Source organism: Nilaparvata lugens, chromosome 2 (genome assembly GCF_014356525.2).
Source record: "Nilaparvata lugens isolate BPH chromosome 2, ASM1435652v1, whole genome shotgun sequence".
Lineage (NCBI taxonomy): Eukaryota > Metazoa > Arthropoda > Insecta > Hemiptera > Delphacidae > Nilaparvata > Nilaparvata lugens.
In genome coordinates, this window is record NC_052505.1 from 17,054,393 (window position 1) to 17,082,369 (window position 27,977).

Sequence of the window (27,977 nt, forward strand, 5' to 3'; positions counted from 1 at the left end):
CTATTCTATTCTATTCTATTCTCAATTTCATAGGTACTTTTGAAAACACACAAGGTCTGCTCTATTGTTTGAAAAACACGGCTCCATCATACTATTTTGTGCCGGAAGAATATTAGACAACAGTTGCAGTTGTCTAATGATAATTGGAGCAGGAGTGAGGTGCGGTGAGTCAAGAAAGCTTATCACAGGTGTGGCGGGAAGTTTCCGTTTGTGGAAGGTAAATTTTGTAGCCAGGTGGGTGACGAAGAGACGGTCCAAGAGGATGAGTGGAGGGGAACGTTGCGACGCAGAACGAACTCAGAGACTCAGAGTCAGTGTGTCGTGAGCTCTGAAGCAGTGAGGTGTGTTTAAAGTCGCTGTTCTGATCAAAAACCAACATGTGCGTGACTCATAGGAAGAGGACCTTCGGTTATCACTGGTGATAAAAATTTCGGAAACAACTGACAGGTTAGTTTTGCAACTTCCACCCATTTCTCCAATGTTTTGCGACAAATTTGATGAGAAATCTTCAAGGATTTGTGTTGAGTTTGATTCAGGTGTTAGGTGGAGCACAGAGCAGCAACCCACGCGTCTTTAGCAGCCGGTCTGTCCTGGTTGCGCGGTTGGGTCGGTCTTCACCGGTTGATAGGTCCTGCTCATTTCCATTTTTATAACCCTTCATTGATTGTTTGTTTGTTTTCTCGTTTCGTGCTCAATAAACTTCACAACTTGAGTATGCAGGAGTCAGGAGAATCAGTTGATTGTCAATAGTTGTTTTCTAGTTTTCACTCAAGACTTGACACCAATCTGGTGATGTCCTGCTGCTACAGTCAACATTTTAAATAACTATCTCAAATCAAAATCAAAATTTATTTCCATAAAAACACTTTACAAAACAAAAATTAACTAAATATTTACGGAAAAATAGCACCCGCAAAGAAAAATCTGAGCGCGGAGTGCGAGTTGTGCTTATTTTTTACAATGATGAAAAATACAATAAAAATACAAATCTAAAATATATCCTTTATTATTATTGAGGGCAATAGTGATGGACGTGAAAAGAGAATGTAACTTGAGAGTAGTTTGAAATTTGAAAGTTTCAATGACAATAGATTCCAATAATTGCTATCATATACAGTAGATAACAAGACAAATACCTTTTTGTTTGTATTTTTATTCATTCTTTGAAAAAATTCATTACCCAGTTTAATAGCCTCTGCATCATCATCTAAGCATGTATGATAATATGACGATAGTTGAAGAATAATTGCTGAATATTTTTTCAGTTTAACAATAATTTTGATAAGCTCTTACATCCCTGACCTGCAAACTTAAAGTGTTCAGCATCCTTTAAAATGATATTCCATGAATTTAGAGTAGCTACTGTTCTGTTAATACAGTACTACACCACCACGGGAATGAGCTCTTGAAATCTGGGAGCAGGCATACACTAGACCAATGAATATTACAGAATGATAACATCCACACTAAGTTCCTCAATTTGAGCTACAGTGAAGTTCACTTTTGGTAGTGGAGAAAGATAGGAGAACAGCGTTGCCGATTCTCTGCCTTGCCACTGCCTTCTATAGAGGATAGCTGATACAAGTATATCTGATGTAGTCTATATCTGATAATGAATGATCATACTTGTTGAAAATAATCAATTATATCTTCTGTCAAGAAAAAATGTTTCTCAATGATTAAATAATGAATTTTCTCAATTAAAACTAACATTTTGTTAGTTGATTATATTTCTACATTACTAAGAGACGTTCTGGCAACGTTGAGGAGCTAAGAAAGGATAGCGTTACCTGCTTTGTGGAATTATAGACAGCAGCAACAGGACTGAGGACAGCAGCACCACTGTTTATCTAATACTGCCTTTTCAACTTGGACCTCACTGTGGGATCTATTCAAACACAATCCTATGTCGTTGAAGAGCAGCTAGTCCAACATGGGACAGAATATTCATTTCATAGACAACCATTATAGGATTTGACCATAATAATAAATTTTCTCAATTAAATACAAACATTTGGTTAGTTGATTACATTTCTACATTGCTAAGAGACGTTCTGGCAACGTTGCTGAGCTAGAGAAGGATAGCGCCATCTGCATTTTTGAATGATAGACAAGGATATAAACGATAGTCAACCAAATACTGTCATTATAACGTGGACCTCACTGTAGGCGCTATTCAAATGTACAATGTTATGTACAGTAGTTGCAGAACAGCTAGTCCAACATGGGGCAGAATATTCATTTCAAAGACAATCATAATAGGATTTATTTATTTATTTGTGGACAGAATCACAAATCATATAAATATGATCAGGAAGGAACAGGCTTGGCCCAAATCTATTCCATTCCCAAATTTTGATAAATTAATAAAATGTCCAAAAATAGGTTATGTTTCTACTGTAAAACGTTAAAGTTCAATTTTCGTCCAAAAATATATATAAAAATATATTCCAAAAATATAAGCTAAACATTTTGAATTAAAACACCAAACTATATTTAAATATAACACTTAATTATCACTTCATATTGAATTTGACCATAATAATAAATGTTCTCAATTAAATACAAACATTTTTTTAGTTGATTACATTTCTACATTGCTAAGAGAAGTTCTGGCAACGTTAGAGAAGGATAACGCCATCTGCTTTTTTGAATGATAGACAAGGATATAAACGACAGTCAACCAAATACTGTCATTATAACGTGTTGTCATTATAACTATTCAAATGTACAATGTTATGTACAGTAGTTGAAGAACAGCTAGTCCAACTTGGGACAGAATATCCATTTCATAGACAACCATAATAGGACAGAATTTAGAGCCAGGCAGAGTAGAGTAGGCCTACTGCAGAAGAGGGTAAACCGGATGGAAGCATATCACAGCAGTGATGCGCTGCACTCAGAACGGAAGCACGGACGGTGAGCCCAGCGCACCGCAAGAATCGGACGATCAGCCATCAGGATGTCCGTTCTCTGGCCAATCATCTCATTTAGAAAAACAGATCGTATGGCGCCCAAAGCTCAATATAATTTTTCTCCTCATGCCTACCGCTAAACTATAGTGAAGTACTGACGTCCACCTTATAATTGCATTATTTGATTAACATTGGTGTTGCTATCCTTCTAGGGTTAGCAGATGACAGGAACTTTCCGGACATGTCCGGAATTTTAGCTCTGAGTGAGGGAATCAGGAAAACTTTGAAACTTTAAAAAGTGTGTATGAGTCGACAAACAGATTACCGCTATACTTTTCCACCTCTACAAAGTTGCCAGATCGTTTTCCAACAATGTAGATATAGAATTAATTGACAGAATATCATCATAATCATCATCTTCACTACAGGGATTAGGTTTATTGATTAAACTGTTCCGGTACCCATCTCTTTCGTGGCCTCCCTACATCTCTTTTTCCAGTAGGTTAATAGTTTTGGACTTCAAGTGGCATTCTTCCAGGTGGCATTCTATTAACAAAATATCTAATGTCAAGTATGGAAATCTATTATTACATCATTGAACAATATATTTTTTGACAAATGAAATAAAATTATTGCTTATTTTTAACAAGAATAAACAGTTACATCAGATAACTTAAGCGTCGGTCCCGGCTGCCTAAAAAGCAGTCGTTAGGTCATGTCAGAGGCCCTGAAATTGATCAGCTGCGACCTGAAAACTCTGACACCAGACCTGAGCCAGCCAGGTCACTCGATATTATTATTATTATTATCAGATAACTGTTAATTATTATTAATAATATTAAATCAGATCACAAAATACAAATTATAGAAGTTTTCTCTGATCAGATATACCGTTATCAGCTATATATTCTACAAAAGGCAGTGGCAAGGCAGAGAAATGACAACGCTGCTCTCCTATCTTTCTCCACTGTCATTATAACGTGGACCACACTATATATAATCTTGAATAGGTGAATAATAATAGGTAATAATATTATTTGTATGGCTTTTATTAGTGGGGAGTCCCTGATTGAAGTTACACCTCGCCTGAGTTACACCTCACCTCGGCCGTCAATGGGCCTTACGACTGTCATACTTCAGCCGGGACTGACAGTAACGTGCCCATCCGATAACACGGGTCAAAACCTTTAGGTTAACCTGGTCAAGTTACTGATAACTTGGTCAGAAACTTTTGGCTCTGAGCGGTTTTGAACCGCGATCTCTAGGCGGTTACGCAAGCATAAATAATAGAAAAATGAGAGATTGAATTGTGGCGTATACAATAGTAAAATACTGAAAACTGTATGATCGATGATTCTATAATTGTGTTGAATTGTTAGTGGAGCTGAATGGATCGCGGAGCTGACGCGTGGTACCGGTATTGCATGCAATATAAATATAGTATCATCCTCTATGTGTAACTAATTTTCCAAGTCGCAGAACCACTAAATGTGTTGTGTGCTTTGAGAAGTTGTTTAAGCAAGTATCCTTAACAAGGCACTCGTATGGTACGAAATTATACCTTACTAGATCATAAGCAGCTCTTGCAGTCCATCATTATGGTCGCTCGTCTGAACCACTATTAGCCTCCAGTTCAGCTCAATGAGATACTCTTCAGCTCTTTGATCGCTTCTAATAGAATATCTACCACAGTTTATAAATCCAGTTGACCCGTTTTGCTTGGTCAGGAATTGAATGATTATTCAATTGATAATCGATAGTAGGCCTATTGCTGTTGAACTACCACCTACCAAAGATTAATAATATTTTATTCGAATTTATTCCAAGAAAAATTCACTCAACGAGTCTGTATAATATCCAATCGACTAGACTGGCAAACTACTGATAAACTGGAATTGCATTTCATTCAAGTGCATTTCTACAAGAGCTGAGAGTATCAAACTATAACAGACGATACAGATAGTGGAGACATTTTTAATTTAGAAATTACTGGCAAATGTTCAATTTTTTCAAGTTGCACAAACTGCACTGTACATTCTTGTTCTTATTAAATCTGTATAATATCCAAATCGAGTAGACTGACACACTGCTGATGAACTGGAATTGAATTTCATTCAAGTGCAATATTCTACAAGAGCTGAGAGTATCAAACTATAACAGACGTAATAGATAGTGGGACATTTTAAAATTGGAAATAACTGGCAAATGTTCAATTTTTTCAAGTTGCACAAATGAAACTTCACTGTACATTCTTATTTTACTCGAACTGCACATGAAAACCGGGAAAGCTGTGAATAAAAAACTTCGAGAGGGAAGCAATTTTTCTGATAGAGAATGGAGGATATTGAAATAAGATTGTCTGCATGGGTGTAATATGCCCATGTAAATTGAAAAATATCGTTTTTCGAATTATGAAATAATTTATTGAAGAACTGAAAGAACTTCATGGTTTCTTGGATATCGAGTTCTATGAATCCTTCAGATCGCACTTCTTGCGAAACTGGGCAGTTTCGTGGGTATGCATCCAGTGTTGAGAGCTTGAGAGTGTGGGTATACGAACGGGGGACGCACGAAGTGACTGAGCTCTCAACTCAGGAATAGAGAGTCCCACACAAGGAGACCTGAGCTTCCTATAGGCTCATATCTGTTCGTAAATTCATTCTGCCGCCCTTTAAAAGAAAAAAGATCGCACATCTATCATTACTTGTATTCCGATACACTGTCGATCAGACGGCTGGCTAATGTGACAGTGATCATTACTATAATGACATTACTCCTACTCCTCGAAAAAAAGTTATCAATATTTGATTTTTCAATTTCGATTCAGCAAAATCGAATTCAAGTCTCAACTCTGAAATAAGAATTCGTGGTCCACATTTAAATGCAGCTATTCGAGCAGATGTCGCTAATAACATGTGTGTGTTGTGTGTGCTCCTTATGTGTGTGTTGTAAAAACGGTAAGAAGCCTGAAGAAGTTGCAGGAACGTTGAACATGTTGGAAGAAGCTTTCGAGTACACGAGTTGACAGAGCACATCAACTGGAAGCGAACGGATCCAAATGTCAATTAATGATCAGATAAATTCGATCATGTTTTTGCGCATGCGTCTCAGGGGAAAATATTAGTATTTTTCTATAGGGCGGCCTTAAATGGACGTCCTAATGGACGCCAAACAATGCCTCAGAATTCTCAATGAGCGTTCAAATATGGCCAGCATAGGAAACCAGTTCTTATGTTTATGTGTGCTCGTGTTCCCTCATGTTTTATGCACTTGAAGTCCTCTCCTCCAGCCCTCCTCCTCCACCCCCCGCGAACTCAGCTACCGGCTTAAGATCTTCCTTTTCTGACCCACAAGCTCTTGAGATTCAGGCCACGTCGAACCCTTCAACCATATCAAACTCGCCGGCTAGGAATATTGTCGACTAATTGAAATCGTACACTACCCTCTTCACAAGACCTATCTTATAATCTCATCAACAATCAACCTCACTCCCCCCGTCCCAATATCGGAATAATATTATAAGAACGGACTAGATCTTACACAATTTTTAATCGTGGTTATTACCGCATTTCCAGTGCAGAATGATTAACTTTTTCACCTATTCCAAATTTGTCTAGATGAAATGTCTGTTATTTCACACCATCTGCCCGCAGAAAGGAACATATGGACCGCTTTCTCCCTTCTTTCATCACTTACTAGCTTTGTTCAATCTTGTTCTCAACTTATTCGACACAGATGAAGTTTGATTGTATAAGAGACAAGTTTTTGTCTTATCAAAATTCAAATAGGTAAGTTTTGCAATATATGCTAATCAACGATACTGGATAAGGAATAGCTCCGGATGAAAACTAGAAAAGTATTATCCTATTCATGAATTTCACGCTGCAAACCTATCTCACCATGATTGAGATAGAAGACAAATTTGAATAAACTTATGAAGAAACGTGTGATGTTCTGATTCGGACTTGGAGGATTCTGACAACAAAGAATTCATTCCTCGATGTGTATATTCTGGAAAATCTAGGATAATGATATTGGGAATTGGATTCATGTTTCAAGAGAATGGGAGGGCTCCTTCCTTCTTAGAAATGTCGTTAATAAATTTAAAAATTATACTTTCTAAACTTACAATAGAGCTTTGAAGGCATAATTATTCATAGTGTATACGAGTACTATTAAATATAAGTATTCTTCAAAATTAATGACCGTTATTGAACATTGATCAATGCTCCAACTACCCTGATTCAACGCAACTAATCGATTAATTGAAAATGAGAACGGCAACCTGCTCTTGAAAAATTATACAACCATTCAAAAAAATTAATAAAATATCCTACATTGCCTTGTTAAAAATGTGTACATTATATTAAATTCAATTTCAGTGGATTGTGGTTGTCATGTTTTCAATTCATTAGAGGTAGAGTTATTTGCATATCAATTACTATCAATATTTCTTTGGATGAAAAATATCCTCAATATTTCAAAATTCACCTTACTCTTTGTAACTTCTATCCAGTCATTTTACCATCGTTATTAATTTGCTTTCCGTGAAGCATTTGGCTGTCGCTGAACAAGCAGAGCTCTCATATCTTGACGTCTTAGTTGTTTCAATTAAAAATTTGAATAAACAAACGAGTGGCGCCGAGGTATCTGGTTTTTGAAGCAGGATTTGAATATTAATAGGTAAATTTACATCTTTATTTAGGATCCTCTCAATATTTCTTCCCATGATTGTTGGTTTCCAAGTACATTGATTGCAAAGCGGTATTGTTTATTGCAGTTGATAGATAATGTTGAGACTTTTCTTCTCTCAGAGTATCTTGTACCTGAACTATCTGATACTGTATTCACTTTTACAGATTTATAAAATCTGAATATATTCATGCTAAGAGAGTTTATCTCAATTTTTAAATACCATACTCAGTTCTTCTTTTATCCATACTGATACTCCTTTGATTCCAATACCGAACCGGGTACCCTTTTTTGAGTTGGAGATGGAGTCTAAAATAATAGTTTCAGGTGTACTTTTTGAGCTGTATTGTTAGTTTGATTTCTGCTGGAATTGATGTTTTTAGAGTAGTTTCGATGTTCGTTCGCATTTTTGGAAATTTTCCTTTCCATCTAATAATGCCTAAGTAAGAATTTGAATTCATACCTCTGTTTCTAACAGAGAAGACAGAACAAACATTATTGAAACAATGTATACATAAATTTGGATAGAGATAAATGAGATAATCGGAAAAGGTGGATAGATAGTCGAATAAATGACTTTTATATTATCGTACTCATTCACAGTTCTTTATAAATCATGAATAAAAAATACAGACCTCGTTCAAGTTTTTTGATATACCGTTATAGAGTCTTTTGGAAGAAATAAATAATAATCATAACTGAATTCTTATCGTTCAATGCCCTTCTCAGGGCAATAAAATCAGAAATAGATGTAGGAGTAACAGCTGGAATAGTAGTCCACGCCTCCAAAATCAAGGAGCTGTCTGATTGGTCATTGGGTTGACTTGTCGCCATTTTACCTTCACAGTTCACTACCAATAGGAAGCAAGCAGCTTGAGAAGTCACTCCCACATTTTTAGTGTCTTGATTTAGTTCTGACTTTCTTCGCTAGAAAGCTCTCCAAAAATTTCTCTAAAATTCTCACAGTGGAGAAACCAGTACTACATTAATTTAAAGAAATACAATAATATTTATAATGAAGTCGTAATATTGTGTTATATTGAAATATTTTTAAGAGGAGTAGCTCAACTAAAGTCGGGACGGAAGAAATATTGTGTTTTTTATTATCAATGATTGAAATTCACCAATACAATAACGTTATAAATTAATAATACAAGCGTATTAATTTCCTGATAAATAGCAGATAACAAATCACAGATAACTGATTAGAGCTTGACCAACTTAAAATAGGAGAATGAGAGATTATTGATGGTGTTAGATTGGATTAATCATCCAAGATTCCAATCTATTATAGGATGTATGAGTTCTACGAATTAGATCAAGTCATAGTCGTAGTTTTTCGGATTCGTTCTCAACTTGTATCTAGCCTTTTACTACCTAATGGTGTGGGCGTTACATCTCCGGCGCTAAACCCGTTGTTGTGAAATTGATATGAAAACTTCAAAGTAGTCCTTCCCAAAGATTTGACTTGCTTGCCTTGATTCTCATGAGATTCACGAGTTATACGAGCACAATCGTTCATGAATAATACTTTCTATTTATAAATAAGCTTTGGTATAGATTTGGATTCCTGATAATGTCAAGAGAATTTTCTCTGATGAATGAATAATTTCGGCCCACGCTTAAACTAGAAACTTGTTAGGCTTACCTATTCACTATTTCTGACAGTTTGCGAGTTTGTTTGAAGTTTTCAGAAGGAGAACTGAATGATAAATAGGGCAAGTTTACTTTTTCAATTCACAGCATCTCTGAAATACTACCTATCTACTAGATCAATAGACAAGACTGTTTGCTACAGTCAAAGTAGGACCTACTATAGGACGTATATATACAAGGTACTGGTCAAAGGTACTTTGACTAGGTACTAGATTCTAGTATTTGGCTAGAAAAATGTATGTGTATCTTAGAAAAGTGTACCTCGACCAGGTACAGAATCTAGATAACTAGATTCTAGTATTTGACTAGATACAGGTCTCACAGGATACAGGATACTATCTTGAAAATCTATACTTTTGCAAGGTACTACTCGTAGATAACTAAATTCTAGTATCTGACTTGATACAGGTATCTTAAAAACCTGACTTGAATATTACATGTAAGCTATTTAACGGATCGTTCGATAGTTCTACCACGGAGTAAAGAGCACTCATTGTTATGTATTCTGTGGTTCTACTGTTGGTTTGTAAAACGTTACAACATAGATCAAACAGTCATTCATAATGAGACTACTAGACGAGAAATGTCTCAACCAGTTTAGTTCGGCGGAAACATAATGAATGAGAAAGCTTCATTTGGTGGCCGAGTGGAGCTGAAATAAATAACGAGAAGGATATGGTAGAAAAGTGGACAAGGAGAAAGAAGAGTTTATTATTCTCTATTGTAGTTGGCTGTGACAGCCTACGCTCTGACTGAAGTTCTGGCTCCACCTATGAGACACTATAAACTACACATATATACCTATTACTGAAAAATATCAGCACAGATACTTTGAGGTTCTCTTGACGGTCATCGTGAATGAGCTGAGGTTGTTGTCGGGGAATATATTTTTAGCTGTAAGTAGACACAGGGAGAGAGCAGACTGAAGACGTGGGTTTGGGTAGAGCGGTATTGGTCACTGTGGTAGACGGTCCGGGGGCAGAGCGTGCCCACGCTACTAACGAGTAACGAGTGCGCGACACTACGCCAAATAACGACGCGTCGCTATCAACAATAAAAAGCAGATTGTTGCAAGAAATGACACCAAGGAGGCCCCATGTCCTCAGTTGCACTGACGCCGGCTGTCCTTGCTTCAAACATATAAAATATGAAATCATTTATCATCGTTGATAATGCATGGATGAATGATATGGAGAAATATTCTATGAACAAACCATTAAATTCACGTCAAAAGAGAGAGCGATCTTCGATCTTATTTGTTTCTATATTCCAAAGCGATATAGATATAGAAACTTGGAGATCGCATCTGTGTCCCACTCTCTTTTATGGCCTACCCTAAACTCGCATCAATAGATATATCTTAATAATAGAATTCAAGGTTAAATAAATAAAAAGGACTCAATATCCTCAAATTTATAAAAATGAGCTCATTCATCTCATAATATGTTTTGAATATTGTAACTTGGTATTGTATTGAAGGGTCAAGACTAAGAGAGGGTCGGCTGCGCCCCAACTTCGCCCTCCCAAGATTTGAATAATGAAAGCAATTCAATTTAATTCTTCTAATTAATACTTGTCAACAGTGATACTATGATGATTAAGATAATGCACATGATATCCATCGACTTTGATTGATATTTGTTGCTCCTTGATGAACTTTTGAAGCATTTAGACAACTCGGAATGATTTCTCTCATTTTTAAATTGTGTATGGACCATTTCAATTAAGAGTGTCTTGAAATGTTAATTCCACGCTGAAATAGCCTACCAATAGTAACGAGTTGAGCTCACAGATTCTTGAACATTATTTTTTGAAAAAGAACAATTCTCGGCTTTCTATAAATAGAACTTTTATCGGGTGAGTGCCAAATTTCTCAACGAGGATAATAGCTGGGAGAGTGCAATTGGGTATTCAATTTCTTTGTAAGTAGGTGATTCGCACAAACTATTCTATGGAATATTTGTTTCAAAAATGGAATTTCGCTAAGAAGTTCATTGACTACTCTTTCATCGTTTTCAAGAGTAGAACAGAAGAGCGATTGCTCGTTTTACTGAGTAAAAAAATTTGAAAATTTTTGTAATGAAAACACAAAAATCCAAATTCATAAAATTCAGTTTATTACGTTATTGTATTGAGTTTAACACATGACCTAGAATCTGTGGTTAGACCCATTCATCACTAACCCAAAGAATATTTCAGAATCTCATCTTTTGATGCTTGCAATATTAATTATAAATTATGACGTTAAACCATTTAACAAGAAAATTATTATACCTAATATCTCTAGTATCACCAGAATTGGGAACTGTTACGGTATTGAATAATTTAGCACAGCCCTGTTTTTGAGGAAGATCAGACTCAGAAGCAGTATGCAGAGAATTGCATACTTTTTTCAATAATGAGAAACACGTAATAATGGCAGTGCAGTAAGATAGAGGGACAGAGTTGCCGATTTTCACCCTTTCCACTGTCTTCTATAAAAGAAAGCTGAGCTGTTTCCGGTTAATTTGATGTAATATTCTGTTCTTTCTTGTTAAAAATAAGCAATTATATTTTCATAGGTCAAGAAAATACCATTTCAACGATTCTATAATAAACTTTCATATTTTAGAGTGAATTTTATTCTGTTCATTGATTATATCTCTACATTGTTGAAAAACGATCTGGCAAGATTGAGGAGCTAGAAAAAGATTACTCTATCTGCTTTGTAGAATGATAGACAAGGATAGCAACACTAGTCTTAATCATATAATTCCATTTTGACGTGGACCTCACTATTATAGAAGCTATTTGAATACAATCCTACGTCGGTCCTCACTTGAGTATTGATATTCTGTATAGTACTGGAAAACTCTGAGAATAAATTAGTTGAGTTAATTAATTATAAAATAAAAATTAATAATTAACTAATAAAAATTAGTTAATTCGTTACTGTCCTAACTGCAATAATATGACGAGTTATCAAAAGTGGGTCTCTTCATTTCAATATAATCGACGTATATCTTAGGAAACACAGATTGCTAATACAGTTTTATATACTTGATACAGTTTTACTGAACTGTATTTCCAAGTTCCACAGAGAAGTACTAACAATAAGGAACTGATAAGGACCACATCGTTATTTATGATAAATATAAGAATAGTTACAAGATGATAGTTGGCCAGCAGTGTTGTAAATTACACAGATTTTATGAGGTCTTGGCATCCTTATCACAATTTCCGCTTCTCCACTTGATTAGGTTTGTCATTACGATATGGATTGGTGGCGCGGCGCTCTAGAGATCTACTAAAGACGTAGGATGAGGCCGAAGTGGAGTCAGGAATGTCCTCGCGAGTGGGCGGCAGAATGAAAGGGAGTGCCCACCATTCCTGCTACCCACCTCTTCTTCTTCTTCCTCTTTAAAAGTATATTCACAGAACAATATTCTTCTCCTTCTCTGTGCCATGCTTCATCAAATCCTGCTCATTCTTCCTTTTCTCCTCTCCGTTGCACTTCCATCTGCACTTCAAATTCCTGTACATTTTTTTGTGAGTGCTTTATGGTGTTCTATAATCTTGAGAGCTGGTCGAGTGTCACCTAATCAGACAATTATTTTACCGGCAATAGATGTTGCGCGACCAAACTGGAAGTGACTTTGATAGTATGCAAACTAGAAACTGCTTCGTATCGATAAATCAATTGAACTCATGCATTTTTTTCACATCAAGATTTGAGTTTGAGATCCGTAGTCTTCCATCTATATTCCACCTATATATTTCTTGCAGTATAAAATATAAATCTTCCAGTCCATCTATATTTTTGGGTCAAAAGTCTTACATATATATTACTAGCCGTCAGGCTCGCTTCGCTCGCCATATCCGTCTAGCCAGGGGGCTCCGCCCCCTGGGCCCCCGACTGGATCGTACAAGAATGAGATCAGCAGGCTCGTTTCGCTCGCCTGCATTTTTCATTTGAGCATTTTTATCATATTTTAGGACGATCCAGTCGGGGGTCCAGACTAAACGTCTGGCTAAACGGATATGGCGAGCGAAGCGAGCCTGACGGCTAGTAGTATAATATCTCCAGGAATAGCTCTGATTGATAGAGCAGTGCCCAATCAATTTTTCCGCGATAAATGCATTTCAATCTTCAACTTGGTGCCAACCTAACAAAGTCAACTCAACTTAATGCCAACGTGACAAAATTATTAATTTTGTTACCAGTTAACAACTGTTTCGAAGAGGTACTCTCTCTAGATTATAGTTCTATATTAACATATGGTATGGCCTTTTTTCAATTATTATTAAGAGAATAAGAAGAATAAGAAGAATATACATGCTAAAAGACGAACTTTAAACCCTTGAAAACCACCCTTAGAGTTAAAATATTGCCAAAAGATTTCTTAGTGCGCCTCTAAAGGGCCAACTGAACATACCTACCAAATTTGAACGTTTTTGGTCAAGTAGATTTTTAGTTCTGCGAGTTAGTGAGTGAGTCAGTCAGTCAGTCAGTCAGTGATTGCCATTTCGCTTTTATATATAATTATATAGATAAGCTGTTACAATTCTTGTGAAACTTTTTTTTATGTACAGAATTTCATAATAATGACTACCAAAATTGAAATACGTTTCAATTCAATATATTCATTCTATTCAGCATCCTTGGATAATGAAATACGCGAACTACCTACATATACAAGATTCTGCGAAATATGAGTTTGGAATTTTTGGTAATGTTCAATATTCATGTGATTGATGTTAGTGGATTATTTCAGCCTCTTTCCAAAGGACACTCATGCATAATTTGTACAGTAGTGTAGATATGGAAATTTATACATTTAATCACAATTTCAGTGGTCTAGTGGATAGAGTGCCTGCGTAGCAGCATAGAGATCCCGGGTTCAAACCCTCTCAATACTAAAAGTTTTTTAACCAGATCACTCCCGTGTTATCGGATGGGCACGTTAAACTGTCGGTCCTGGCTGAAGTATGACAGTCGTAAGGCCCATTGACGGCTTAAATTATATATTCAGACGGTGGGACCTTCCCGCAAGGGACTCCCCACCAACAAAAGCCATACGAATTTACTAGTGTTTATCTACAAAATTGACTGGTTTGGAAATTGGATTATTTTAATTCATCATTATTTAATTTTTTATATGATCCAGTGCTTCCAGACAAGCGAAATTTCTTGCCATGATACTGAATCAAGCTAGGAATAGATGGATGATAGTTGAAAGAAGACATAAGTATTTTCAAATCGAGATTTTAAGGATTTGATCGACTAAAAAATGTTTTATTTTCTCTTTTATCATATTTTGGGAACTTGGAAGAGACTGAATGATGAGGAAAAGATCAGTCAGCACATGGTTGACGACGATTGAGAAAACAAGTTTTCAATTTGACAAAGATAGAATTCGAATCTACGTCTGGAAGGATTGATCAGGGCTCGATGCATTTCAATACAATGGATGGGGGATGGAGACCGGTTGAGCCAAGGCTAAGATTGTCTCAGAGGACGGACATGGACATATTTCTCCGTACTTGTTGCACATTATTCCCCGCAGGCTTTGATCCGTTGCTGAAGGGCAAGACCAGCTTCCAGCTGCTCAGCTAATGCCAACAATCCTTCTGTCTAGTTCGAGGAGCAGCACTGCACTCCGACTGGAACTGCAACCCGGTTTGCAAAAGGATCGTCAACTTCAACCCTCTCTCTTCCCCCACAAAGTTTCTCGTTTCTTCATCTTTTTTCCGCCTCGGCAAAATCTTCCGGACCGGTATGTTCTCAAAGAGTCTCCATTAGGACTGCTGGCTCGGTACCCACTCGTGAAGAGAATAACAATTGATCGGCGATATTTTTTCTTCAAGTCGGATTCAATTGGCTTCCACGAAGATCGCAAAAAATCTATTGAGACCATTCGATCGACAGACCTTTTTAGTTGGAGCACGTTTTGATCTCGGGTCGGCATAATTCGGTCATAATGTTCTGCTATGGAAACAATCCGCTCGAATTGTGATTTCAATTCAGCTCACAGAGCCGTCTCAGCTCTTCCCTGTTTGTTCGAAATGAGAAATAATTGGCAAACAAGTAGGCTATACAGAGAGCGTTCACTTGAAACTGAGTTTAGAAGGTTCATACTGGCACATGGTGTTTATTTTACTCATATGGTGTACAGAAGAGCAGCTATGTTGATATTATCAATAATTTCATTTCAAAGAAATAAGATTTCTTTAACTGAAGAAAATATTCCTTCAACCATTTTTCGGAATTACACAACAATGCATGTATGAAGTAGGAAATTTATAAATGTCTGATAAATGCGAAACGGATAATCTAAAGCCTGATCTTGTCGCTTTTCTACTCAAATTCAATCGAAATGTTGAAACCGTTAAAAGTTTGAATATCTTGCTTGAACATGATTCCATTCGATACTGGTAATATTATCAACCACTTTGGAACAGTTTGAAGTTTTTATTTTCCTAATTCAAGACATCAATAGTACCGTACACTAAAAAAATCTTGAGAGATTCGATTATCTCTGCTAAATTCAAATATCCGAAAACGCTTATACTATTTTCTGTTGATCAAAACGCACACACCATACGCAATTTATAAAGGTGCGTACACATATACGCGCCGCGAACATGAGCAATTCACTTTTAATCAGCTGATTATATTTCTGTATTTTTACAGAAACGGAAAGATACAGATATAAAAAGCTTGGCATCAGCTGATTAAAAATGAATTGCTCATGTTCGCGGCGCGTAAATCTGTACGCACCTTCAGGCACTCCAACTATCGTGTCTATGTGCCTTCTTATTCACACACGGGTTTTCCGCCGTGAAAATATTAGGTAATGTTTGTATCCTCTTCACTATTTACCATTTATCCTCTTTACTATTTTATTTGTTTGTGTCAGTGTCATTACTATAGCTCGATCATTTGAATTTTTGTCGACAACAAGCCTCCATAATGATCCATATAATACTGCTAGGGCGATTCCTCCATGTAGGAAGTGAGGAAGTTCCTACACTTTGATACAAAATAATAATAATGTCTTCATAGTGTATCTATAGGTTATAGGAGCATGCGAATACCTATCAAAATATTATAGAAAATACGGAATTGAAAGATACGGAGCAGTAAGGTTTTGCAACATAAGAAGGCTTGTAGCGTTGTAGGAAGTCTAATCTATTCCTACAATTCGACACTAGCGCTGCGCTACATGCTAAGTGGACGCGGAAGGAACTACTCGTATATGAATGATTGAATAAGGTCCTTCGTAAGTAGCTCCTCAACCACATGGATTATCGAAACGAAATAATCGATATTTGATCCAATCGATTGACTTGCCGACAATGTTTCTGCTTTCTGCAAGACCTAATGAAGTCTCCATACGGACACGGACAATATTTCAATGTAAATAGTTTGGAGGCTGAATTGTCGTGATTTACTCCTCTTCTTCCTTCATTAACTGCATTTCTAAATTGAATGACTATTTAGTGGACAATTATTTAACAGGGACATTCATTGAAAAAGCAGGAGTGATCCATGGTCTAGTGGATAGAGTGCTTGCGTAGCAGCACAGAGATCCCGTGTTCAATCCCTCTCATAACCAAAAGTTTTTTAACCAGATCACTCCCGTGTTATCAGATGGGCACGTTAAACTGTCGGTCCCGGCTGAAGTATGACAGTCGTAAAGGCCCATTGACGGCTTAAATTATATATTCAGGCGGTGGGACCTTCCCGCAAGGGACTCCCCACCAACAAAAGCCATAAGAATTTACTTTTTTTATTGAAAAAGCAGACTAATTCATCTAGTGCTCACTATCCCAGCTACAAAATGCTTCTGCCGAACGCACCTTTTCGGCTCTTAAACGCATCAAAAAACACTAGGAATTCAACCATCAAAATCGACTCAATGGACTAGCTTCCCTGTGTATTGAAAAACAGTATTTCAAGAAATTGATGACAGAAGCAAAATTCTACGACTCTGTCACCAAAATGTTTGCTTCAAAGAAGGATCGACAAATCGAATTAAATTAAAAGTGGACCATGATGTGAGTAACTTATCATTTTGAGTTGTGAACTTGCATGTTGTGTTTATGTAGGCCTAAAGGTGCATATAGATATACGCGCCGCGAACATGAGCAATAGCAATTCACTTTTAATCAGCTGATGCCAAGCTTTTTATAACTATATCTTACCGTTTCTGTAAAAATACAGATATAATCAGCTGATTAAAAGTGAATTGCTCATGTTCGCGGCGCGTATATCTGTACGCACCTTTATATGCCAGCATCCATACAACATTTGAATTTGTCTATGGAAGAAAAAGTCAATGTGATCTTTTCCATTGCGACTATACTGGGGAGGGGGGTTGTAGCCCTACTTATACTTTTTGACTCCTACAAGTTCAAAAATCCACGAAGCGCCACTGTAATACTGCTAAACTACCACCATAATGACAAAATTTCACATTATCTTTGATACATGGATTGAAGCTTTCCATGATGGAAGAACAAGATGCCCCGCACATGAACAAGAGCCTTTCAGGTTCATCCGATCTTCTTATGCCAGTATGATTATTGAGATTTCAATAATTTCATAATCTGATTTTTGGCCATTATCATTGAGCGTTATGAGATTTCAATAATTTAATAATCTGATTATTGGCCATAAACATTGAGCGTTTCAATTAGTTTAGTTGCGAGTAGTATCTAGAGCTGACTAGATTAGACTTCAGCTTCATGAGAAGAATAGAAAATGCAATCTATAGTGGAGTCCAAGTTATATTCTAGTAGAGAAAGATAGGAGAACAGCGTTATCGGTTCTCTCTCACTGCCTTCTATAGAGGATAGCTGATACCAGTATATCTACAGAAATATTAACTGTCCATTCTTGTTTAGAATAATGAATTCTCATTAAGAATAAATATTTTGTTGATTAATTATATTATTTATACATTGTTATGAAATGATCTGGTATTTACGGAGATAGAAAAGGACAGTGTTATCTGATTAGTACACAAGGATAGCAACACCAATATCAATCAAATACTGCCATAATAACGTGAACCTCACTCTAGATCCAGTTAGACTATAGCTGGACTAGACTACTGTAACTATAAAACCACTATAGTATAGTTACTATAGACTAGATACTGTAGACTAGACTACAATTTCAGTATCAAGAAAAGAATAGGAAATTTTATCTGTATTTCACTCAATTTCCATTCATGAGCCAATTGTATTAGAGCGCTGACACTAGTACGGCAACCGTAGTGCCACCGTGAGATTCGAATTCAGAGCGGCTCGGAGTTTCTCCAAATTAAAAAGCGCCGTCAAGCAGAAAAACGAGGGTCAAAGTCTTTGCTGGCCTGGGGACAGAGCTGAGACAGAAACGGCACGGGCGGGTCACATTCACATCATCAAGATCTCAGTTGGTCAAGAATCAGCCCGGGTAGGAAACTTCAGTAAATCAATTTATGATTATGTGTTTATGTCTCTGTTGAATGAATAAATAAATATATATATATATATATATATTATATATATATATATATAAATAGATAAATAAATTAATTAATAAATAGATGAATAAACTCGTCAAGTTCCTATTGCTTTCAGAAAGTTCATCAGTATTATATATTAGATTCCAAATTTGTCAAAAATAAACCTGTATAATACCAACATATTGCCATTTAAAGGTAGAATAGTTATTTGTGCAACTAGTGCGCAAAGTGACAGTTTGCTGCACCGAAAGAAACGTTTACGCCCGAGCCGTAGGCGAGGGCGGAATGGTTTCTTGAGTGCAGCAGAGGATCTTTGCGCACGTATTTCACATTAATTTTTTCCTACAGTTATCATTGAATATGAAAAGTGGGTAATTATGGGTAAAATTGCCTGAAATGCATCAAATGTTTTTCTGTGTAATTTTATTATTGATAAAAACCTTAATTTATTGTCAAATTGAATAAAAATGTTGTACATGGTTATAATATCTAATACTAATAATTAGCGCGTTGTGCTTGGTTGCACCTCTGCTCACTATAGCAGCCACAGCAGTCACTGTTACCAACTTCATTTTGATTTTGCTGCACTGTTGCTCCATATAACCTACTAAGTATTTTGCGTTGCCATGTTGCAAATCTGGAGTGCAGAAAAATTTTTCCCACACTAGAGCGGAAAAGTGATTCTTTGCGTTCTGTAATCAGTGCAGCAATGGCCACTTTTCAACGTAACTGTAGGAAAACCTAATTTTTAATCTTCAACTAACTTCACCCTAACATATTCTCACTAATCCTCAACTAGTGAGTAGCGTTGTGTAGTGAGATTGACGTTATAAACCAGTGTAATAAATAGATAGTACACAGGGTTGTATTGCTGAATCCCTTTTCTCAACTATTTATATATTAGATAGCTGTGTTCCAAACTATTTCAGTATTTCTCATGTGATATTAATAGTTGTTTCCTGTTAATAACTAATAGCTCTGTGAACAGTGGACCTTACGTAGTATTCTCATCCACAAGTACCTAATTGAAACTATAGACCTTATGGGAATACAGAAATAGACTGGCTTCTCCACACATCTGTGTAATCACTTGACAGCTGATTTATGATGAATAATTCTATAGTCTGACTTTTACTCTAATATTGGCGTATGAAGGAGGCTCCTTTTTCCATTTATTTTTCCATTATCCTTGAAATGCAAAATACCCCAAAACCCTTGTATATACGTCGAAGCGCAATTAGAAAAGGAACATTCCTGTCAAATTTCATGAAAATCTATTACCGCTTTTCGCCGTAAATGCGCAACACATAAACATTTAAACATTGAGAGAAATGCCAAACCGTCGACTTGAATCTTAGACCTCACTTCGCTCGGTCAATCATCAAACCTATTTTATTCGCCAAGAAAATATATTTTCTCAAGATTTAATGATAAATTTTCATAATTATTGATATAAAATATTCTGGTAGTTCAATATAATTTCTTTATAACCGAAAACTATTTGGCAACAGCGCGAAGCTAGAAAAGGATAGAGCCATCTGCTTTGTCCTATGACAGGCAAGGTGCCGGTTGTACAAACGCTTGTTAAAATTTAATCGTGAATAAATTCCAGGTGAACCAATCAGAGAAGCCGAGCAGAGTAAAATATTGGTTTTCAGGTCTCTCATTGGTTCTCTTCGCATTTAATCATGATTGAGGTTTAAGAGGCTCTTGTGTAACCGGGCCATTGACAGCAAACAAATTTTCATCAGGAGCTGACTCCATAACGTGAAACGCACTGTAGCTGACTGTTTATGGCAGTCTAATGTTTGATGTATGATGGACACCATGGAAACTGACTTAGCTAGAATCAAGAATTTGCAAATTTGCAAACAAATAGTCGAGAAATGGGGATATTGTTTGTAACGTCATCTTGATGCCGTGAGATTCATCTAACTGAACGGCTTCAATTCAATTCAATTTTATTTCTCATGTTATGCATTGTATATAATACAATATTAACACAAGTCATAAACATCACATCATAAATACATTACAAATGTTACTACAATATTTTATATAATATAGTCTAAATCATTGAAAAAATAAGTTAATATCACAGATGGAATTGAAGTTGGATGAACCAAAAAACAGAGGAATCAAAAGTCTCCAATTCTGAAAAGTTGCAGATCATAGAATTAAGTGGCATTTTTAGTTTTTAATAAACCATAATTCAATTTATTACTTGTAATGGCTAAACAATGATAAGCAAAGACAATAGTCACATACATTCAAATTTTAACTTCCCACTTCAGTTTCTCAAGAAATTTATTTATTTATCCATTTACAAATAAAAGGCAACTTTCTACAAGTATTTCAAGTCTAGGTGATAATGAGGGGATGAATAATAATACACCACAAACGTTTCTTTTTGTGATGATATCGAAAAAGACACTAGATGGACTGATAACTTGACGAACTGAGACAGTAGCACAGGTCGAGTCGGTTTCGGAGGCTTCTTCCGGTGTCCGTGTCACGTTTGCTGCACTGCTCTGGTTGCATGGTTGACTCCATGGTTGCACGGATGGCTCCATGTTCACAGAGCGCAACGGGAACAACTGTCGATCACCTTGACTCGACACCTCTGCTCGGCTCTCTGCCCACAACAATCGGCGCGCTTGGCTGGTTGACGCTTTCAGGCTCAACAGTCGCGCATACTCACTCAAAGACGTAAAAAAAAGTCATTGACTTGCTCGACAAATGTCGCGTGTACTCGGCTTGAACACTGTTTTTGTACTGTACAAAAGCGAAGGAGTAGAGCGTTGATGGTTACTACCAAAACCTCAAATTTAATCGTCAAAAGGGCCGTTTTTACAGTACGGTACCAGTTTGAACGGAAACTCAACTAAAACAAGATTAAATCAATGTCAATAATCATTTGTTTCAATGCGATTTATCTTGAGATCAAACCAGTTCAAGCTTCCTCTGTGCAGACGGCACTCAATTATCCGTCTCTAACTTATATGTTTGAATTCAAAAGTCAATTAGAATTTTGGGCTAGATAACCATCATCGTGATTATAATTCCAATCGTAATTCGGGAATGAAGTAGAAATAGGCCCAGAATCTTTGGTAACCACCTCCCCCCCTCCCATTTTGAAATCCTGGCTACACTACTGTTAATCTGTCTCGTGAAAATTGTCTGCCTTTGTTGAAATTCAAGATATTCAGCTCCAAAGGAACAATCTAAGATTGTCCTATTTGATCTTGATCTATTGTCGAAAGTCAAGATAGATAAGCCTCTCTCCCTAATATAAAGTTCGAGCTACGTGTACACTATGTAGCTGGAGAGCTATATATATCTGCTTTCTAGAAGAGCTATATAAAATTTGAGCTACATATAGCTCTGCTAGATCTAGCTCTGCTATGAGTAGATTCAATAGATTACATATCAACGAAGGTCATTCACAGGTAGACCAACCGTTCAATATATTCGCCTATTCTACATAATAAGTTGAGCTACCCTCATTTTGACATGATGAATCTCATGTTTCATAGATAGGTCTATGAAATTAATAAAGAAATTTCTTTTTTTTCAGTGATGACTCCTCATGCAGCTGCTAGTCCATACAGGATGACAACTTCCTATTGGAAATGTAACAATATTACCCTACAACTTCTGGAAGAACCCTATTGAGTAAAATCCTTAGTGTAACAGAGAACGTCTATCTACCTTCTTATTTCTTCATTATTCAAGGTGACTGTATAATCTATGTTATCCGCGTGATGATTGAAAGTATATATATTGAGATATTAAGTGAACAATTGAACAATCAATTCAAAAATACACAGACCAATATGAAAAGAAATACAGGAGTAGGTAGTATGTAATCCATAGCATTATTCATTGCATTTTATTATACTTTTTTGTAAAAGTCAATCTGTGAGATTTTGAGGATTACAAACATTGCAGATGATACAGTGGTATAGACATAAAGCGGTATCACCACTTTAATGGGTCACCCTGCACTTGCGTGAGCCTCAAGCCTCTTTCGGGAAAGATTTGTTTGAATATTATGCATCCCAAGCAGTCATTTAGAGGCCTCTACAGCCATTCAAGCTGATAACATGCAGATCGGCTGAATCTGATTCTGTTGTTCACACCTGTGTCCTTCCATTCTTCTCGCTGATTGAAATCGCCCATTTCCACAACTGCAGATCTTGAATGAAGTATTGCCACTTGAAAAATAAGGTATTGAATTTGGAATTCAATAGTTATTAACAACATTTACCGGTACTTTTGGCGAAATATTAACTTACTCTTATTAGAATTTCTAGAAATTATCGTCCATGAAGTACTTTACTGATAAATTCATCCATTTTTTTTTCTTTTCACTGAGGGTGATGCTGGTGATGCCCAAAATAGCATGCAGCTACAGAAATTTTTAGTGAAATTTGACAATATCCTTGTTTTCTTATCATGTCGCTACAGATTTGTGTGTGGATGATGGGTCGGATGATGATATGAGTGCTTATAGTTTTAGGTTTATAGTTCTAGAGATTTGTAATAAGCTCCAATTGAATAAGAAATAACTGAATAATAAACTAAAGTACCAAAAAAAACATCATAAAAATTGATAAGCACCACTACATTCTGACATTCTCATCTCATCAATACATGAGTTTACACTAAAATGCTATAAATTTAGCACTGAACTACAAAAAATTAGAATAGTTCTCTCAAATTTCATCTAAAATCTTCTATGGAACATAAAACACGAACTGTACTTTCAGTTCTATTGTTAACACTAATAGTAATCATTAATTATTAAGCATTGCACAAGAATACAAGTCATTAGCAATGGGAAAATGTATATCGGCTGAAATGCTTGTTCTATGTTGATTATCACTTAGAAATTTCATAGTCCGAGAAGCTGTAACGAGCAGACTTTCAGTAATTGAACAGTGAATTTCCGCTCGTTTAACTTTGATTAACTCACTGGCTTTTTAGTCAGTTGAAAAGCTTTCTTGCTCTTTCGCAGGATGGAACCCCTCTACACCTTGCCTATAGGAAACTTTAGCTGAAATTAATTAATCTTTGTAGAAGTCATGGTAGCTTCACAAGAATGTTTCAATGGAATATTTTTTTCTGCTAATATGGTAGTTGAATATCGCCGGGAAGCAATTACCGGCATTGAATAGAATAGTGATAAAACTTGAGGAAGCATTAGAGTTTGAAAGTAGTTCAAGAAATTCATCTAATTTTCATGCATCCAAATCAAAGAATTCTTTAAGCATTCAAGAATGTTTCCAAAAGTGAGAAAAACATCAAGTTCTCGACAAACAGAATTCAAATAAAACAGTCTTGACATGTTTTAGGCGGGATGCACACCGGAGAAACGCGTATCGTGGAAAAATTTTCAGGAAACGTGAAACGAAAGTTGCTCGCAATCGGCTGATAAGATTAAGCAGGGAACGTTTCTTTTGTATGCATGCGCGGGTGAAACGGATTGCATGAAACAAGTTTCATGGAAGAGGGCTTCACCGGTGTGCATCCCGCCTTACAGACAAATAAAGAAAATTAAAAAAGTGATTTTGTCAATAATTGATGAGGAGCTTATACAGAGCATTTGATAAGATTCAAAATAAATGATAAACTGTTCATAATTTCTATAAGCTTGATGAGTTATCATCATTTATTATCCATTTTAAGTTGATATAAGTTGATGAAATAAGCTTGATGTTAAGCAAGATAAAATTATCTTGAATTTATCATTTAAACTTGGTGAATATTATCATTACATTGAATGAATTACATTATATGAATTAAGATGAACTAAATTGAGTCCAAACAATACTGTAACATCAGTTTAAGAGAAACAGATAATCGAATACGAAGATAATGAGAATACGAAGCATGAAGGTAGCATAATATAGCACACTGAATAGTGAAAATTGTGCATGTTTGATGACCAAAGTTTAAATGACTACTTAGCCTCTACAGAAGAATATCAAGAATGAGTAACCATCGCAATATAATTGCGGATACAATTTGCAATTATATGCGTATCCAGACGCATCATATACCTGAGTACCAATTTCATGCGTACGCAGACCAATATTATTGCCCACCCCACTTGAATATAAGTCACTGAATTTAGATATTTTGCTTACTATAATATAGTATTACTGGTATAAATATATATATTAATATATTTTGCTATATAATATAGTATATATTATTGCTATAATACTATAACATGCGTTGATGAAGACAAATTTTGTCTCTCAAATTCGAATGGGCCCAGGGTCAAAATTTGAAAGTTGAATTTAAAAAGTCATATCAATAATAATAATATTATTGAGAGACTGAATTTGAGAGACAGAATTTGTCTTCATCAACGCATGTTATGTATGATTGCCTGTTCGATCATTGTGATTATTTGCCAAGGAAGAATTATGAATGTATATTATTTAATAATTACTGGGCGAACATGGAAAACGAAAAAGGCTGTAGATTGTGCGGTGCGCGCCCCCTATTTTGCATTTTATACTCGTTACGTCTGAACGGTGAAGTCGAACCGGATTGGCAGTCTCGTTCGGATCAGAGAGGTTTGCTAAGTTATTCGGCATAATTATTAGATCCTCCTATTTTGGCTCATAGCCTTGAAAATGCAAATGCAGCTGGTGCCTACTCTTGTCTTTCTGGGAGGCTCAATTCCCTTCAAATTAGAAAGTCTCTCAAATTTTTCTCAATTAGTTTCGGCAATTAATCCAGTCTATTCAATCTCTTATTAATTTATTCATAATTTTTGATGGCAACAATAAGTCAAATATCGAGTAATAAAGAATATGATACCGGTACCCTGCTTCTCGAATACTAATCAATTTCCTAGTAGGAAATAATAATAGAGATTCATTGAACTTCAAATCATTTTCATTCCTCTCACTCCCTGGTGATTTAGTATCCTCTTTCTTACAGCTTGCCTGCTACATCCATCTCATTTCTCATTGCATTGACCGTTAGTAACTTAACGTTATTCTTTTAGAACTTGAAAATTGGCAAGTTTTGTTTTTGAAATATGAATAGAAATACAAATCTCAATACCCTTTTTGAAATATTTTATCTCAACATGTTTCGGACATTCATGCCATTTTCAAGTGATTTGGAATAAATAAACACTGCTGGAAGATTCTTATTTTTGATCATGTTAGTGTATTCATATGATTTTATGAACTAGGACTGTAAATTTTGGACTCAAATTTGCATGATTCTATCAAAAATGGTATCTAATTGAATTGAGTTTATTTTTTCATCTCTGTATAATTTTGCTGCTGCATAAATATGAAAATCTTCTTTAACACTCAGTTTTCAGTCCTTTTTTTGAAGTATCAATAAAAATCGTATTGTAGGCCTATTAGTAATCTATGTTAATTGATAGAAACAAAAAATATTATATTCACAGCTTGATGGGAGTTTGAAATTTAAAAGGTAACACACAAATAATAAAAGGTAATATTCAGAGCAATTGCACATTGTAGGTGATATCGTATAGTAAAATCAATGGCAGTTTCTTTAATTCGATTTTTACTCAAAAAAGTAATTTTTCTATTGCTGATGACGTTGCCCACGAAAGCTTTTTGTTGCTTGTGTGTGGATAATGGAAAGAGCGAGGTTGATTTGATGAGATGATAATACAAGTCCATGCCTACCGGCGGGACTCGAACCCATGAGGTAGCGCTAGCAGACTGAAGGGCGCAACTCCTTAGTCGTCTCAGTCCAAATAGTATTATTTGTGATCAAGGAATTTCATTATTACCTCAATCCTTCAACTTTATTACCTCTCATTATTACCACATATATCTAATGTTCAATAAAACACTTATTGACATGGGCTACTTTTAAATTAATAAAGCAAAATAAATCTAATAGCACCCTTTATTTCTTAAAACTTTAAAATAGTTGAACAACTAGTTTCGGTGATATATTACACCATCTTCAGGTGTAGTATAAAATTTTATTTTATAAACTGGTGTAATATATCACCGAAACTTGTTGTTCAATTATTTTAAAGTTTTTAAAAATAAAGGGTGCTATAAGATTTATTTTGTTTTACTAATGTTCAATATTTGATTGTATACAATTCGGTTAAAACAACAGATATTTGCCCCAAAAACACCTATGCTTCGAAATATCATTCTTGATCATGTGAATTGCGATATATTTCTTTTGTTTTCCTTTTTTGTTGTTTCTTCACTTACTTTGTTGGTTCTAAAAAATATATACAAGTTGATCAATATTATCTGAGAATATCCCCAAATTATATTGATAATACAGGATAAATATAACCCCAGATAATCAGCAATCCTTTTTTTCAAAAGTGGTAGAAAATATTATAAACGCTTATATTCCTGACAAAGAGAAGGATTCATTGCCACAAGAATATTCCAATCATATTCAATACGGTAATATTTTTTTATTTATATACCGGTACGTATACTTACGCTCATAATATTTAAAATAACTATATATAGTTTAGTACATAACTGTACATATTGTGTTACCTATATATTTCATGGTATATCTTCCTATATAAGTGTCATTGCAATAATCCTTTTCCTTGTTCTGTCCACAGTTAAGATTCAGGGAAGTCTCTGGTGATTTTTTCTCCATTATTCATGAGTCAGCCAGCCCATTTGGAAAGCATAAACAGAGCGTTCAAGTTCAGACATTCATAACAAGGATTTGTACAACAGAATGCAGGTAAAAATAAAATTAGAAAAATTATCGCAATGTTCACAAAAATATGAATCGATGAATTATAGCAATGTTCATCAAAATAAGGTTTTTGAGGTGTCAAGCGCTCTCCAGCTACCGTTCTTGTAAATACTGCACTTGTATTTACATGTATTGCGTTTTTAGTAAATTCATGTATGGAAAAATAAAAAAAAATAATTTTCTCCCTATTATTAGACAGAGTTTCAAATTAAAATTTCTGTCCTAAACCGTAAATCCCGAAAAAATCGTATTATAATAAGTTTAAAATTATAATTACTGAATTTTTGAAGCTACAAATAAAACATAAATATATTATTATCATCTCGACTTGGAAATTAATTTTTCCATTAATCAAGAACGTCTGACAGGGGTGCCCACAGGGAAGGAGCTAAAAATTTCCTTGGTTTGGGGGTGGTTAAAAAACAATTTTTGGGGAGGGTCCGAAAAATGTTGTCCAAAAAAC

At 35.6% G+C, this 27,977-nt stretch overlaps 1 protein-coding gene across 2 annotated transcripts in view; it reads left to right on the top strand.

Moving 5' to 3' along the window:
- The first annotated feature begins 291 nt into the window (after window positions 1-291).
- Window positions 292-27,977, top strand: part of LOC111048416 (TLR4 interactor with leucine rich repeats) — a 38,581-nt gene continuing 10,895 nt past the window's right edge. Inside the window, exons 1-3 of one of the 2 annotated variants that reach the window (XM_039420707.1) lie at window positions 292-447; window positions 22,335-22,492; window positions 27,372-27,499. The gene's annotated coding sequence lies outside the window, so the exon portion shown is untranslated. The remainder of the gene's footprint in view (window positions 448-22,334; window positions 22,493-27,371; window positions 27,500-27,977) is intronic. The other variant, XM_039420708.1, reaches the window with a different exon arrangement.